Below are 17,759 nucleotides of genomic sequence, written 5' to 3'. Positions count from 1 at the left end.
TAACATGTTCCATGAGAGCATTTTATGATTGATTTAATTAATTTTGTTCACACTGTTACAGCCGTGTAACACATGCTAGTGGTTCAAGATAGTTGGTTTTCATGGGTGCACAGTCACAGTGTAAAATTATAGTCCTGTAGAAAGATCTTTTTTTTTTAATTTTCTTTTTATTTTATTTTATTTTATTATTTTATTTTTTTTATTTTTTTTATTTTAAAAAAAAATTTTTTTTTCAACATTTATTTATTTTTTGGGACAGAGAGAGACAGAGCATGAACAGGGGAGGGGCAGAGAGAGAGGGAGACACAGAATCGGAAACAGGCTCCAGGCTCTGAGCCATCAGCCCAGAGCCCGACGCGGGGCTCGAACTCACGGACCGCGAGATCGTGACCTGGCTGAAGTCGGACGCTTAACCGACTGCGCCACCCACGCGCCCCTATTTTATTTTTTTTTTAACGTTTTATTTATTTTTGAGACAGGGAGAGACAGAGCATGAACGGGGGAGGGTCAGAGAGAGGGAGACACAGAATCTGAAACAGGCTCCAGGCTCCGAGCTGTCAGCACAGAGTCCGACGCGGGGCTCAAACTCATGGACCGCGAGATCATGACCTGAGCCGAAGTCGGACATCCAACCGACGGAGCCACCCAGGCGCCCCTCAACTTATTTCAATTAACATAATGCCCTCAGGTTTTACCTATGTTGTATGCTGTGATAACATCTTATTCTTTGTCAAGGCTGAATCATATTCCAGTTCATATATATGCTACATTCCCTTTATTTAGCCATACAAAGACATTTCTCTTGCTTCCCCTGTTACTTGGCTTTTGTAAATAGTGCTGTAATAAACTCGGTTTTGGAGATACCTATCGATCCTTTGATTTCTTCTCCTTGTATCTTTAGAAGTGGGGTGGCTGTGTTATGTGTTAATGTTGTTTGTTTTCCATAGTGGTTGCACCATTTGTAGCTCTTCCGGCAGTGTAGAATGGTTCTGGTTCTTGTCCCAGCCAACATTTGTTGATTTTGTTGTTTGATGGTGGCATCTTAATGAGCGTGAAGTGGTTTTTACTGTGGTTTGATTTGTGTTTCTCTAATACTTAGTGATTTAGGGTGTCTTTCAAATGCTTGTCTATTTGTGCTCTTGGTTTATGTCTACTTAATCCATTGTCCGTGTTTTAATTATACTGTATTTTTCATGTTGCAAGCCTTCTGTCTACATTCTGCAAGTTAACTCCTTATCCGCTAGATTCTTTGAAAAATTTCCTTCCATTGCACAGGTCATCTTTTTGTTCCATAGATTATGTCCTTAGACTTTTTCTGAATTCTGTACATTTTAGTGTGTTATGTTTTATTTCATTTGTCTCCAGATATTTTCTGATTGTCTTTTTGATTTTTTTTGACCCATTGGTTATTCAGGAGTTTCTTAAACTTCTTCTTCTTCTTTTTTTAAAGTGTATTTATTTTGAGAGACAGCATAAGCCCAAGCAGGGGAGGGGCAGAGAGAGAAACGGAGAGAGAGAATCCCAAGCAGAGCCCAACATGGGGCTCAAACTCCTGAACTGTGAGATCATGACCTGAGCCAAAATCAAAAGTCTGACGCTTAACCAACTTGGCTCAGTTGGTTGGGGCCCAGGTGCCCCAAGAGCGTCACAAACCATTTAAAATTGATATTGTCAATTGCCTTCAAAATCTCCTACTTAGGACCACCCCTGCACGTACTGTATGTCAGCAACATCCCACACTCTACCTTTTATGTTGTGTACTCTGTAACCTAGATTTATGATTTTTATGCTTTGGTTGAGAACAATTTTAGTAGCAGAAATAACATTGATTAGTGCTACCTCATTACAGTATTCAGGTTTGTGTATTTGTGGCAATATTTACATTTACCAGAGAACTCCGTATTTCCATGTGGTTGTAGTGTTTAGAATCCTTTCACTTCAAGTAGAAGAACTCTCTTTAACATTTCTTGTAGGGCAGATCTAGTGGTAAACTTCCACGGTTTGTACCCGAGAAAGCCTTCTTTTCTCCATAGTAGAAGAACAGTTTTGCCAGGTAGGGCATTCTTGGTTGACATTTTTTATCTTTCTGCACTTGAATATATTATCCCACGTACCTCTTCCTATTAGGTCTGCTGAGAGCCCTGCTAATGATCTGGTAGGAGCTCTCTTGTACATGATGAATTACATTTGTCATGCTGTTTAAAAATTCTCTATTCACCTGTGCTTTTTGATAGGTTAATTAATTATGATGTGCCACTGTGTTCCTGTCTTGACATTTATCCTACTTTGAATTTGCTGAGTTACTTGAATTTGTCTCTTTCTTCCCATAAATGTGGGAAGTGGAAGGCATTAACTCTTCATGTAAGTTTTATTCCCCATTTCTCTCTTTTCATGGAGAACCCCTTAATATATAATAAATTGCTCCCTATCTTAGTGTCCCGCAAGTCCCTTAGGCTCTGTCCTTTTCCATATTTTCTTCTGTCAATGGAGAATTTAAAACAAGGGGCCTTTAAGATGTCTGATTCTTTCTTTTCCTTGGTGAATATTGCTTGTGAACCTGTAGCATATTTTTCTTTTTCTTTTTCTTTTTTTAATGTTTATTTATTTTTGAGGAGAGAGAGAGAGAGAGAGAGAGAGAGCATGAGCAGGGCAGGGGCAGAGAGAGAGAGAGAGACAGACAGACAGAGAGAGGGAGGGAGACACAGAATCCGAAGCAGGCTCCAGGCTTCCAAGCTGTCAGCACAGAGCCCAACACGGGGCTTGAACTCACGAACTGTGAGATCATGGTCTGAGATGAAGTTGGACACTCAACCGACTGAGCCACCCAGGCGCCCCTGTAGTGTATTTTTTTAAAAAATTTTTTTTTTTTAACGTGTATTCATTTTTGAGAGACACAGAGACAGCGTGTGAATGGGAGAAGGGCAGAGAGAGAGGGAGACACAGAATCCGAAGCAAGATCCAGGCTCCGAGCTGTCAGCACAGAGCCCGATGTGGGGCTCGAACCCACGAACTGCGAGATCATGACCTGAGCCGAAGCCGGACACTCAACCGACTGAGCCACCCAGGCGCCCCTGTAGTGTATTTTTAAATTCAGTCACTGAACTGTTCAGCTCCCAATTTCTTTTTAGTTGTTTTTTATATTTTGTCTGTTGGGATTTTCATTTTGGTCGTGAGTAGTTTTCCAGATATGATTTGTTTACCTATTTGTTTTCTCATTTTTCTCCATGAGCATCTTTAAGATTGTTGTTTTGAATTCTTTGTCAGATAATTAATATTCTCTATTTAGGGCCAGTTTTGGGTTTTATTTTTGGTCTTTTTTTTTTTTTTAATTTTTTTTTTTTTTTTTAATGTCTGTTTATTTTTGAGAGAGAGGCAGAGCACGAATGTGGTGGGGAGGAGGGAGTGGTGCAGAAAGAGAGGGAGGCACAGAATCTGAAGCAGGCTCCAGGCTCCACACTGTCAGCATGGATCCTGACGCAGGGCTCTAACCCACAAGCCATGAGATCGTGACCTGAGCCAAAGTCAGACGCTTAACCGACTGAGTCACCCAGGCGCCCCTATTTTTGGTCTTTTGGTTGGAACACATTTTTCTCTTTCTTTGTATACCTTGTGATCTTTCGCTGAGATTTGGGAATTCAAAAAACCTCTGGTCCCAGGCTTCATGTACTTGCTTTGTACCGCAGAACAAAAATAACAGTCAACTACGCTAATAATCCTGGGGCCTGTCAGACCTAATCTGGGGATGTGTAATGTCTGTGTTTTTGTAATATCCCAGTTAAAAAAGGCTTTGTTGTTTCTTGTTTAGAGCCCATGATACATTACTGTCCCTGGTGTTTGTCTGCAGCTGTAGTCTCTCCAGTGTTTCAATAAGTACTCAGCTTTTATTCTGAGCAACCACCACGACCATCTGTCTCCCCTCAGTGGAATCCTACAGTATCTGACTTTTTGTGAGTCATTTATTGCACTTAAAATGTTTTCAAGGTTTATCTAAGTTGTATCATGTGACAAAATCTATTTCCTTTCCAAAGGTGAAAAGTATTCATGGTGTGCGTATGCTACATTAAACAAATATTTATCTTTGAGAGGGAGAGAGAGGGGCAGAGAGAGGAGAGGGTCTGAAGCAGGCTCTGCACCGTCAGCAGAGAGCTGCTGTGGGGTTTGAACTCACAAGGCATGAGATCATGACCTGAGCCAAAGTCAGACGTTAAAACTGACTGAGCCACTCAGGCCTCCTCCACCATTTATTTTTTTTATTTTTAAAAATTTTTAATGTTTATTTATTTTTGAGAGAGAGAGTGAGAGAGAGAGAGAGAGAGGGAACATGAGCAGGGAGGGGCAGAGAGAGGGAGACATTGAATCTGAAGCATGCTCCAGGCTCTGAGCTGTCAGCACAGACCCCGATGTAGGGCTTGAACTCACGAACCCTGAGACCATGACCTGAGCTGAAGTCGGAAGCTGAGCCGACTGAGCCACCCAGGGGTCCCGCTCCTCCACTATTTTTAAAAAATGTTATTTATTTCTTTTGAGAGAGACAGAGTGAGAGGGCAAGGGGCAGAGAGAGAATCCCAAGCAGGCCCCACATTGTCTGTGCAGAGCCGGATGTGGGGCTTGAACTCCGAACTTGAGATCATGACCTGAGTCGAAATCACGAGTCAGACACTTGATGTGACTTGTGTCAGATCAGACACAAGATGGCGACTGTGGAACCGGAAACCACCCCTACTCCTAATCCCCACCCCCTTTCAGAAGAAGAGAAAACAGAATCTAATCAAGAGGGTGCTAACCCAGAACACTGTATTAAACTTCCTTTACAGAACAGATGGGGACTCTGGTTTTTTAAAAATGATAAAAGCAAAACTTGGCAAGCAAACCTTCGGCTGATCTCTAAGTTTGATACCGTTGAAGACTTTTGGGCTCTGTACAACCACATCCAGTTGTCTAGTAATTTAATGCCTGGCTGTGACTACTCACTTTTTGAGGATGGTATTGAGCCCGTGTGGGAAGATGAGAAAAATCAAACGAGGAGGACGATGGTTAATTACATCGAACGGCAGAGACGAAGTGATCTGGATGGCTTTTGGCTAGAGACACTGCCGTGCCTTATTGGAGAATCTTTCGATGACTCCAGCGGTGATGTATGTGGAGCTGTTGTTAACGTTAGAGCTAAAGGTGACAAGAGAGCAATATGGACCACTGAATGTGAAAACAGAGAGGCTGTTACACATATAGGGAGGGCATACAAGGAAAGGTGAGGACTTCCTCCAAAGATAGTGATTGGTTATCAGTCCCATGCAGATACAGCTACTAAGAGCGACTCCACCACTAAAAACAGGTTTGCTGTTTGAGAAAACACCTTCTGAGTATTCTCATAGGAGACTGCGTCAAGCAGTCGAGATTTGGGAGCTGAACCAAAGCCTCTTCCAAAGCAGAGTGGACTGCATTTAAATTTGATTTCCATCTAAATGTTGCTAAGATATAAGAGAAGTCTCATTCGCCTTTGTCTTGTACTTCTGTGTTCGCTTTTTTTTGTTTGTTTGGCTAGAGTGTCCACTATCCCAATCAAAGAATTACGGTACACATCATCCCCAGAATCCATGAATGTGTTCCTGGCCCACTCTGTAATGGCTTAGTAGAATTACCATTATAAACACATTTTACACATCCACAATATTTAAAAAAGAACTTGCATTTCTGTAGCTTAAAGGAAAAAAAATTCTGTTTATGTTCCATTGTATGCAGGAGCATATTTTGCTGGTTTGGAAGAGTATGATGCGTACAGTTTTCTAGCAATTTTCTTTGTTTCTTTTTACAGCATTGTCTTTGCTGTACTCTTGCTGAGGGCTGCTAGATTTTAATTTATTTGTTTCCCTACTTGATAACGTTAGTGATTCTGATTTCAGTTTTTCATTTGTTTTGCTTTTGTTTTTTTCATGTAACATTGGTGAAGGATCCAGGAATATGACACAAACATTAATTTTGTGCAAAAAAAAAAAAAAGAGACACTTAACTGACTGAGCTACCCAGGTGCTCCTTCCTTCATGACTATTAATAGACTATAGATGGTTTTCTTTATACAAGGTTGTTGCTCAGAAATCCACCGATCATTCTGTAAAAACTCTCCTGTATCCTCTGAGTTGCTCTCTCTTGTTCCTTTAAAATCTTTTTGTTTATGGGGCGCCTGGGTGGCGCAGTCGGTTAAGCGTCCGACTTCAGCCAGGTCACGATCTCGCGGTCCGTGAGTTTGAGCCCCGCGTCGGGCTCTGGGCTGATGGCTCGGAGCCTGGAGCCTGTTTCCGATTCTGTGTCTCCCTCTCTCTCTGCCCCTCACCCGTTCATGCTCTGTCTCTCTCTGTCCCAAAAATAAATAAAAACGTTGAAAAAAAAAATTAAAAAAATAAAATCTTTTTGTTTGTGATACTTGGCAGTGTGATCGTATTGTGTATCTGTGTGGACGCCTTTTAGTTTATTTTATTTGGAATTCATTGCGCTTCTTGATTTTGTAGGTCTGTTTCTTTCCGCAGAGGAGAGACATTTAAGTCATTAATTGCTCATACAAGCTCTCTGCCCCCTTTTCTTTCTCAGTACCGTATTGGGTCCCCTTGATGAATATATTGGTTGACTTGATGGTGTTCAACGGGTCCCTCAGGCATTCGTCCCATGCCCACATTTTATTATTTTTTTTAACTAACATGATAATTTTAATAACTTGTCTTCAAGTTTTTTAGTTTTTTATTCTGCTTGATCAAGTCATAATTAATGCCTTTAGTGAATTTTCAAATTCAGTTATTGTACTTAGCTCTCATTTTTTGTTCATTCCTTGATTTTCATACTCTTCCAGAATAGTTTCCATATTTTATTTAATTGATTTATTTACTCTTAGCTATTTAATCATCACTTAGATGGTTATTTTGAATTGTATACCAAGTAATATAGATGCCCATTGCCTACAGCCACTTTCCGCAGATGTATCTTGTTTTTTTTTTTTTTTTTTTAACCTTTATTTATTTTTGAGACAGAGAGAGACAGAGCATGAACAGGGGAGGGACAGAGAGAGGGAGACACAGAATCTGAAACTGGCTCCAGGCTCCGAGCTGTCAGCACACAGCCCGATGCGGGGCTCGAACTCACGGATTGTGAGATCATGACCTGAGCCGAAGTCGGATGGTTAACTGACTGAGCTACTCAGGCTCTCCAGTTTTATTTTTATTTTTTTAATGTTTATTTAGTTGAGAGAGAGAGAGAGAGAGAGAGCAAGTCGGGGAGGGGCAGAGAGAGAGGGAGACACAGAATCTGAAACTGGCTCCAGGCTCTGAGCTGTCAGCACAGAGCCCGACGCACGGACCATGAGATCATGGCCCATGAGATCATGACCTGAGCCGAAGTCGGACACTTAACCACCTGAGCCACCCAGGCACCCCTGTATCTTGGTTTTTGGACTGTGCCATGTTTTTCTGTCTCTTTGTATGATTTTTGATCTCTTGTTGAGATTTGGGAATTTAAACGAGCTATGTCTTCTAGTCTTTTTTTTTTTTTTAATTTTTTTTTTTTTAACGTTTATTTATTTTTGAGACAGAGAGACAGAGCATGAATAGGGGAGGGGCAGAGAGAGGGAGACACAGAATCCGAAGCGGGCTCCAGGCTCTGAGCTGTCAGCACAGAGCCCGACACGGGGCTCGAACTCACAGACCATGAGATCATGACCTGAGCCGAAGTCGGACGCTCAACTGACTCAGCCACCCAGGCGCCCCTGTCTTCTAGTCTTTATGGATGTGGTGTTTTCAGGAGAACACCAGTAACAGCCAGCTGGACTAGAATAATTGTATCTTCTCACACCCATTTGGTCGTTGTACGTGTAACTTTCCAGTAACCAAAAATTTCTCTTTCTTAAACACGCATGATATCTTGCTCTCCCTGATGTCCATCTTCAGGACTACAGTTTCTCCGGTGCTAACACAGTATTCGCCTTTTTGACTCATGACAACCAATGGTGCATTCATGCTATCTGCCATTCTGTCTTGTACTCTGTGCCATGCAAAACGAAATAAGTTGATGCACTTGCACGAAAAGTCACAGATTGGGACACATCGTCCAATATTCTCTTTGTCTCCAAGGCAAAAAGGAGGGATTGAAAGTTTTCTCACGGTCATCACGTGGTGTGCTAGAGAAGGAAGACAACCCTTATGGGCACATGTGACAAACTTTCCTTCCCTTTTCAATGTGACTGTTCTTGATTTCACCTTTGATGGCTTGTTGTGACCTCTGGATTGGCTTATGGAGTCCCAAAAGTGCTCTTTGGTTATATATTGTGTATATATTCATGTCTCCAATGAGGAATGAAGTCCTCATGGTTCCTACTCCATTATCTTGCTGACATTCTCGGATTGATTTTATCTTTGCATATTAGAGTTTATTTATTTGTTAAAATTTTTTTAATGTTTATTTTTGAGAGAGAGAGAGAGAGAGAGCAAGTGGGGGGCAAGGCAGAGAGAGAGGGAGACACAGAATCCAAACCAGACTCCAGACTCTGAGCTGTCAGCACAGAGCCCAACATGGGCTCATGAGCATGAGATCATGACCTGAGCCAAAGTCAGACGCTTAATGGACTGAGCTACCCAGGTGCCCCTGCATATTAGAGTTTTTAAGTATACTCATCTGCGAGTAGTAAGGGCAATGAGTTTTCTTCTGTGTTATTTGATGTCTTTTATCTTCTCATGACATGCAGGCCTTCCGGCCAAAACCACACATAGAAACTTCATTGCAGAGTCTCAGTGGGGAGACATTCATGTAGTAGTGGCCTTGAGATTTTTCACTTGATAGACTAGGACGATGATGAAGACAGTGAAGGACAGCAGGGATTTTGTGAAGGACATATCCAAACTGAGACAAGTGGCCACAATAAGAATCTTCTTGCCAAAAATGATGAAGGATATAAAACATTTTGGAAAAATTCCCTTTGTAAGTTGGCTACTTTTCCAAAACAGTGTGTTACTGCACGAGAAGACTCAGACCAAATATCTAAACGTTCAAGTTCATGGAAAGAAAAGTTGGAAAATGTGGAAAAGTACCCAGTGCAGGCTGAAAATAATTCTTTGAACCATTTTGAAAATAGGGTTGGGTTGGCTTATCTAGTCAAATATTTCTGAACAGCAGTAATTTAAAAATGCTAAGTGGAATCAATTTGAGAGACCCTTTAGTGAGGGTTCTTTAGTCTTTTACCAACAAATAATCCCTCCTAGTTCAGAAATCTATAAACTTTAGGGGCGCCTGGGTGGCTCAGTCTGTTAAGTGTCTAACGCAGCTTGGGTCATGATCTCGTGGTTCGTGAATTCAGGCCTGTTGTTGGGCTGTCTGCCATCAGTGTGGAGCCCCCTTCAGATTCTCTGTCTCCCTCTCTCTCTCTGCACCCTTCTCTACTTGCTCGCACTTTCAAAAATAAATAAACTTAAAAAAAAAAAAAAGAAACCTATAAACATCATAAATGTGGGATGATCTTGAACCATTCATCATTGCTCATTGAGCGTCAGAGAATGAATCATCATGAAGAACTTTACCTGTGTAGTAAAACTAGAACTTCAGTGAGTGATGTGGGAAACCAAATCAACTGAAAAATTAAATTTCTTTACTGCTTACGGCCCATTGAAACAGGCAGAGTGACCTTCCTCTGGGAGCTCAGCTGCCTGGATGTTGACACTTTGCTAAGGGAAAAGGGGAATCTTAGCTTAACATTATCCTGACCCCCCAGGATCCTGTTAAGTCTACTTTATTTTTATTTTTATTTTTATTTTTTTTTAATTTTTTTTTCAACGTTTATTTATTTTTGGGACAGAGAGAGACAGAGCATGAACGGGGGAGGGGCAGAGAGAGAGGGAGACACAGAATCGGAAACAGGCTCCAGGCTCTGAGCCATCAGCCCAGAGCCCGACGCGGGGCTCGAACCCACGGAGTGCGAGATCGTGACCTGGCTGAAGTCGGACGCTTAACCGACTGCGCCACCCAGGCGCCCCATGTTAAGTCTACTTTAACATAGAAAAATTCCTTTGGAAACTTCCTTTGTCTCTAACCTTACAAGATATATGCTGGCAATCATACTCCAAGCATATGGGCTCTGATGTACATCTGAAGGGTCTCATGACTGATTTTTTACTAAACAGTGGTAAATGACCTTTTCTTACACAAAAGCTAACCCCCTCAATGTCCTGGAAACCTTGCTTCCAAAATTCCATAGAGACCTATGCCATCCCTAACCTCCCCCCAATCTGAATGTATGTAAACAGTCATCTGTCACAACCCCAGTGCAGCTCTTTCTGCCCATGGGTTCTGTCCCATGCTTCAATAAAATCGCCTTTTTGCACTGAAGACATCTCAAGAATTCTTTTTTGGCCATTGGCTCTGGACCCCAACACTTCAAACCACATCATTTGGTGTCCTAACGTGGGGTTGAGCCTTCTCATTTGGACTCTGAGCCTTGGTGCAAACCTGAGGAGTATTATTTTCTCTTCCTTTACTTTCATTTCAGGGGCCTTTCAAGGAGTATGGTCTATTGGAACACTTTCCTGTGGATTGCTCAGGCTGCAATCCTCTATCTAGCCCGTGGCTACCCTATGGAGGAGAAAGCCTGCCTTTTGGCTGGAAGTTAGTACCTTGGCCGCGATGGTAATAAGGCTCAGAAACTTGATGCCCTCTTTTGTATTCCTTTCCTTATACAAAGTTGTCTGTCTTGGGCATGGGACAGCCACTTGTGACTAGCATTGCTGCCAGTCTTAAGACTCCTATGTGAGTCCTCATGGTTCTAATGTGATCCTCTCCACATCCCTGGTCTAGCTACTTCTGGCTGCAGGACCTGCCCTGGAAGCCGGCCGAAACCAGTACCCGATTGAGTTAAATTCCAAGTGGGGGCCATTTCCTAGAGAGGTTGCTTGTAAAGACTACTTGTGATGGAATGTTGCTTAGGCCATGATGGATTTCTATCTTTACCGTTTTCCATCAGTGTCCTCTGCTAACTACTTAGACTACCGAATCGGGTGATTTCCCCTTGTAAAACTGTTTTAGCATTTTCTATGGGTTAGAAAACAGCACAGGGGGATGCAAACTGGCGCAGCTACTCTGGAAAACAGTATGGAGGTTCCTCAAGAAATTAAAAATACAACTACCCTATGACCCAGCAATTGCAGTACTAAGTATTTACCCAAGGGATACAGGTATGCTGTTTTGAACGGGGACGTGCGCCCCAATGTTTATAGGAGCACTATCGACAATAGCCAAAGTATGGAAAGAGCCCAAATATCCATTGATAGATGAATGGATAAAGATTTGGTATATGTATACAATGGAGTATTACTCGGCAATCAAAAAGAATGAAATCTTGCCATTTGCAAAACGTGGATGGAACTAGGAGGTATTATGCTAAGCGAAATTGGTCAGAGAAAGACATACCATATGACTTCGCTCGTGAGAACTTTAAGATACAAAACAGATGAACATAAGGGAAGGGAAGCAAAAATAATATAAAAACAAGGAAGGGGGATAAAACATAAGACATTTAAATATAGAGAACAAACGGAGGGTTGCTGGAGGGGTTGTGGGAGGGGGATGGGCTAAACAGATAAAGGGCATTAAGGAATCTACTCCTGAAATCTTCGTTGCACTATATACTAACTAACTTGGATGTAAATTAAAAAAATAAATTAAAAAATTTAAATAAAAAATAAATTAAAAAAATAAATAAAAAGATTAAAAATAAAAACAACAGCACAGCCTTCACAGGAAGGCAGTAGTGCAGCCGTCACTAGAAGGCTTGGCCACCATAAGGCACGGTACTTAGTCCGTTCAACAGGCACCCATCTGTAGCCTAGAGTACAACGAGGAATGGGGGGAGACTAGCATCCTTCCTACGGGCCCTTTATGGCAGGCAGTGATCGTTCGAAGGATGCCGCCGGTTGCTTTCGACACAAGGAGCTGGGTGGGATTTTTGGTAATGGACCTTCTCTCTTCTTTAGTTCCCAAGGACTTATCCTTGGAATGCCTTTTAACCCACTGGAAACAGTTTGGATTGCAAAGTTTAGGAAAGAACTGATCTATAACACTGTATGGCTTCAGTAGGATCTATCAGATGTCTTCTATAGGAAACTGGGCAAATGGATGGAGGTACCCTAGGTTCAGGCCTTCAAGGCTGTAAAGGAGGATCCGGACCTAAGGGCCTGTTGGAGAATGTGTTTGGTTATTAGCCATGCCAGTAAACTCCCTCCTGACATATTGGATGATAATTACCTAAATAGGCCTCCTTCTAACTCAGAACTCAGGTTGCTGGAGGAAACAGGCCATCCCTAGCGAGGGGGACGCTGACCCTCTTTCACTGTTCCTCCTCCTAACAGACTCATGTTACCCTTGTTGTATGGGGTGGGGGGGCTTCTCCCTCATCCATTTCCGGGGATAATGGCTAAAACTGGGGCCAAGTGTGGTTAGTCTACCCCAGGATGGGGACTTTAAGGAATATCCCCAAGTAGGTGCCCAAACTCCCATTGTTTTGGGGAAATTCCCTGCCTTTTCTGGCATGACATGGACAGCCTATTTCCACATTGGTGGGAAAAAAGCAAAACCAAACAAACCATGGTGCCTTCTCATCTGTCCCAGCTGATGAAGTTTAGAACCTTCTTTGTCTGCCTTCTGGTAGCACTTCTGTCTCTTCTGCCTCCCCTTCCCCTTTTCTTGGTAATGGACCTTCTCTCTTCTTCAGTTCCCAGGGACTTTCCCTTGGAATGCCTTTTCACCCACTGGAAACAATTCGGATTACAAAATTTAGGAAAGGACTGATCTGTAACACTGCATGGCCTCAGTGGGCTTTATCAGTTAGATCTCTTGTGCAGGAAATAGGGCAAATGGACAGTTACCCTAGGTCCAGGCCTTCAGGGCTGTAAGTCAGGATCTGGAACTAAGAGGCTCTGGCAGAACGTGTCTGGTCAGTAACCAGGCCAGTTAACTCCCTCCTGACATATCGGAGGATAATTGCCTAAACAGGCCTCCAAATAAACCCAGGTTGCTGGACAAAACACAGGCCATCCCTAATGAATGGGACGCTGACTCTCACTGTTCCTCTTAATAGATGTGGAGGCTTCTCTCCCGTTCATTTTCCAGGCTAATGGCTATAATTGGAGTCAGTATCTCTGGATGCGGACTTTCAGAAAGATTCCCAAACAGTTCCCAAAACTCCCTTTGTTTTGGGGAAATTCCCTGTCTTCTCCAGCCTGACATATAATCGGCTGAGGTTTAGAACTGGGAGCCCTCTCTCTCTGCCTTCTGGCAGCACCTCGCCTCTTCTGCCTCTCCCTCCTGTTTCTGTACCACTTGGAGTGCGGTCTATATAAGTGGTTCCTATACCATCCTTGGTGCCTCTGGCACCCATTGCCTTCTCCTCTTACCCTTGCTGTCAGGGAGCAAAGAGCATCCCCTTTGGGCCACCCACTTCAGATTTCCCCACCAGTGTCCCAGGTAAAAATTGACAATGGGGAACAAATTGACTTTTTTTATTTTATTTTATTTTATTTTATTTTATTTTATTTTATTTATTTTATTTTTTAAAGTTTATTTTTGACAGAGAGAGAGAGAGAATGAGCAGGGGAGAGGCAGAGAGAGATGGAGACACAGACTCGGAAGCAGGTTCCAGGCTCTGAGTTGTCAGCACAGAGCCTGACGCGGGGCTTGAACTCACAAACTGCAAGATCATGACCTGAGCTGAAGTCAGATGCTCAACCAACTGAGCCACCCAGGCGCCCCACAAATTGACTTTTTAAAAAAATGTTTGTTTTTGAGAGAGAGACTGATCACAAGGAGGGGAGGGGCAGAGAGGGAGGGAGACACAGAATCTGAAGCAGGCCCCAGGCTCTGAGCTGTCAGCATAGAGCCCGATGTGGGGCTTGAATCCACAAACTGCCAGATCATGACCTGAGTCAAAGTCAAGACACTTAACTGACTGAGCCACCAGGTGCCCCTAAATTGATGGATTTTTGTGTGGACCCAGGTGGAACATAATTTGGTATTCAAACTTAAGTTTGTGGTTTAATTAAAATAGACATGTCTAAATTTAGAGTTATCATCATTAAATATGACACTTTCATTCCACCAATGTTTACTAAAGGTCAAATAAGCTCGTGTTCTCTGTTGCAATTTGTAATAAAAAGGTGACTTAAAATAATGGTTGTGGTGCCTGGGTGGCTCAGTCAGTTAAGTGTCCGACTTCAGCTCAGGTCATGATCTTGGGGTTTGTGAGTTCGGGCCCTGTGTCGGGCTCTGTACTGACAGCTTGGAGCCTGGAACCTGCTTCGGATTCCGTGTCTCCCTCTCTCTCTGCTCCTCCCCTGCTCACTTTCTGTCTCTCAATAATAAACGTTAAAAATTAAAAAAAAAAAAAAATAACGGTTAACTTTGTCTCAAAGATTTCATGGGTAATTGTTAAGATAGCTTTCAAAGTTTTTGGTAACCTGAGACTTTAAAACTTTCCTTGGATTGAATTCATTGGATATCTATGTGTTTTCCAAATAGGATAAGGCATTGATTACTAAACATAAGGTATATCTACTGTTGACTTCCTGTTGCTGAGAGACTAAGGATATTTGGGTCTGTTGGTAAACGTGCTTTCTGTTTGATTGATTCATGAATTTTCCATCTAAAGAATTCTGGTATAACAGTTCACAATTGGTTACTACTTAGTTCCCAGTGGAGACTAAAGTTCCTAAGAATGCTACATTCTGCTAAATGTAATTAAGACTGACGGAAGTAAAGGAAGCAACTCTGTATGTAGAAAAGAAGGAGATGTGTAAGAAAAATGTGAGGAATGAAAATACATTTTTGTTGAAGGTAATTTTGTCCTGGTTGTTTGGAGAGCAATGGCTTGGGACAAAAATCTGAATGCAAAGGAAAGTTGTAGAAGGTTTGTGAAGAGAAATCTTTGGAAAGGAATTTTATGTGTGGTCAGGATGGACTAAAGTTGAAATCAGAATAGATTTTTAAAAACCACATTCTGGGGTGCCTGGGTGGCTCAGTCGGTTGAGCATCCGACCTCAGCTCAGGTCATGATTTTGCAGTTTGTGGGTTCGAGCTCCACGTCGGGCTCTGTGCTGACAGCTCAGAGCCTGGAGTCTGCTTCTGCTTCTGTGTCTCCCCCTCTCTCGCCCCTCCCCTACTTGTGCTCTGTCTCTCTCTCTCAAAAATAAATAAACATTTTTTTAAAAATTAAAAAAAAATAAAAAGCACATTCTGTTTACTCTCTTGTTTAAAAGACAAAGTTTCCTGGATTGTTGGTTTTCTCTTGATAAGAAAATGTAAACAAAATGGTTTTCTTTTTTCTTTGTCAGCCTAGAAAAACCAGTTTCTGTGTTTTGACTTTATCAGGCCTTTGGTGATCCTAATCCTATTTAGGCATGTGCTTTAAAACTTTCTAAGGTTTTAACAAACTTCCCCAAGATTTAGATCTTAAAGGGAATCTTTTTGACTAATTAGTCTTGTTTCGTTGGTATGTTGTAGTTTAAGGTCATCAAGATGTGCAGGTTATGGAGGTGTTTGTGTTCTGTGTCACAGAAATCACTGACTTTCCCTGTCAGTTGCACTATAATGAACTCTCAGTTCTTTAACAATGTCAATTTCTGGGTCCTTGTCATTTTAATTGTTCCAGTGCTCTTACAGAGCATATAAAGGGATTCATAAAAAGGACTTTTAGGACAAATACATATCTTTAAGATCTTAAAACTCAAATGGGTAAGAATTTCCAGAACTAAAACGGTTGCATTCAAATTGAAGAATTAGTGGGGCGCCTGGGTGGCTCAGTTGGTTAGACGTCCGACTTCGGCTCAGGTCATGATCTCGCGGTCCGTGAGTTCGAGCCCCTCGTTGGGCTCTGTGCTGACCGCTCAGAGCCTGGAGCCTGTTTCAGATTCTGTGTCTCCCTCTCTCTCTGACCCTCCCCTGTTCATACTCTGTCTCTCTCTATCTCAAAAATAAATAAAAAAAGTTAAAAAAATAATTAAAAAAAAAAAAAACAAATTGAAGAATTAGTAACATGGGACAAAATGAACTAAAAAAAACGATTAGTTTTTATGACTCTTCTTTGAAACATTGCTGGTTCTCTAATGTTTGCTCTTCCAGATTAAGGAAACTTTCTCTTAAGGTATCTATGACTGACAAAAATATGATAAAATATTCCTTTGTGAAGAAATTGAAGCATTTAACTTTTCTCTCTACCTGAACCCTCTGAAATTCAAAAAGTCTCAGTGAGTATGCTTTCTTCCTTGGCAGTCATAGTTATTTGCAAAAGTTCCATAAAGAATCTATTCTCCTTGCAACAGGACACCATTGGAAACATTGGTTATTTTACCAAAGCTTTGACTGGAATGTCATATTTGAGAGGCATGCATAGACTCAGATATGACCAGATGTCTTTAAGAAATTGATGTTGACTTTATGAAACACGGAGCCAATGGTGCCTCTTGGGGATGTTGGCCTGATACCTTCTTATAAAGTTCCCAGCAGCCTCACCAGGTGAGTAGAGAATGTCACTTCCTGGCGAGTGTAGGAATCTGAGGATATCTTGGGGATCTTGAGCAGAGGAATTCACCCAAATATTGCAGGCATGTTTGGTGGCAAGTACTTGGCTTGGCTTCTGGCCTAGACAGGCTACTAAAAGTTCAATCTAGATTCCTCATGAGAAGTTCAAGTAAAGCAAATTAAAAAAACAACTTTTTTTTTTAATGTTTATTTTTGAGACAGAGAGCACAAGCAGGGGAGGGGTAGAGAGAGACACACACAGAATCCTGCAGCAGGCTCCAGGCCCTGGGCTGTCAGCACAGAGCCCGATGTGGGGCTTGAACCCGTTAACTGGGGGATCATGACCTGAGCCAAAGTTGGACGCTCAACCGACTGAGCTACCTACGTGCCCCCCAAAAAGACTTTTTTAAATGTTTATTTTTGAGAGAGAGAGAGAGAGAGAAAGAACAGAGCACGAGTGGGGAAGGGGCAGAGAGTGGGGGAGACACAGAATCCAAAGCAGGCTCCAGGCTCTGAGCTGTCAGCACAGAGCCTGACGCAGGGCTTGAACTCACAAACAGCGAGATCATGATCTGAGCCGAAGTTGGACCTTAACTGACTGAACCACCCAGGCGCCCCTAAGTAAAACGATTTTAAAAGATCTGTATGGTCATTGACTATTCTTACTGAGTTTATGTAAATAATAGGCCAAGTTTGTTAAAAATTGGATTTGTTTTTCAATCAAATTAGCCCTCATTTGGCTCTCTCTGGAAATAAGGGTGATTATGGAGAGAAAAAACTATGTTTCAATAACTGATCTTTACGGATATTCAGTTCTGGTTGTTTGTTGTTTGCCCAGGCCGGACAATTTGAGGTGAACTTCAGAGAAATTGACACAATAGCTCATGTATAGACAGTCTTCATGCCTATTATTCTCTGGGGATAACAGGACTCTGTGGATATGTGAATATGTGAACAGCTGGAAAATGGGATAGATTCCTCAATAATTATGTCACTCAGCTATCACCTTGATCAGTTCTGTGTGGCTGGAATGGAAAAATTTCTCCTTAAAAGCCAGAGCGTACCCCACTCCGTGGGGTTAACTATGGACTTGTAGGCATAATGGATGACTAAACTTTCCTTATGATTGGACTGGATGGTGTACTTGGGGATGCCCTGATCTCCTGAGACAAGTCTTCTTGCACTTGTCAGTGATTCCTCATAATTAGGATACTGGTAAGGCTAGA

At 42.1% G+C, this 17,759-nt stretch overlaps 1 protein-coding gene and 1 pseudogene across 1 annotated transcript in view; both read left to right on the top strand.

Moving 5' to 3' along the window:
* Positions 1–17,759, top strand: part of LOC112851106 (uncharacterized) — a 76,269-nt gene that overhangs the window by 19,077 nt on the left and 39,433 nt on the right. The gene's annotated exons all lie outside the window — the stretch shown is intronic.
* LOC112851136 (eukaryotic translation initiation factor 4E pseudogene) lies at positions 4,298–5,507 on the top strand (annotated as a pseudogene).

This window comes from Puma concolor, chromosome E2 (assembly GCF_028749965.1).
Source record: "Puma concolor isolate L17-30 chromosome E2, mPumCon1.1.hap2, whole genome shotgun sequence".
Classification (NCBI taxonomy): domain Eukaryota; kingdom Metazoa; phylum Chordata; class Mammalia; order Carnivora; family Felidae; genus Puma; species Puma concolor.
The sequence above is the reverse complement of the archived record's forward strand: the minus strand, read 5'-3'. Positions and strand labels throughout refer to the sequence as shown.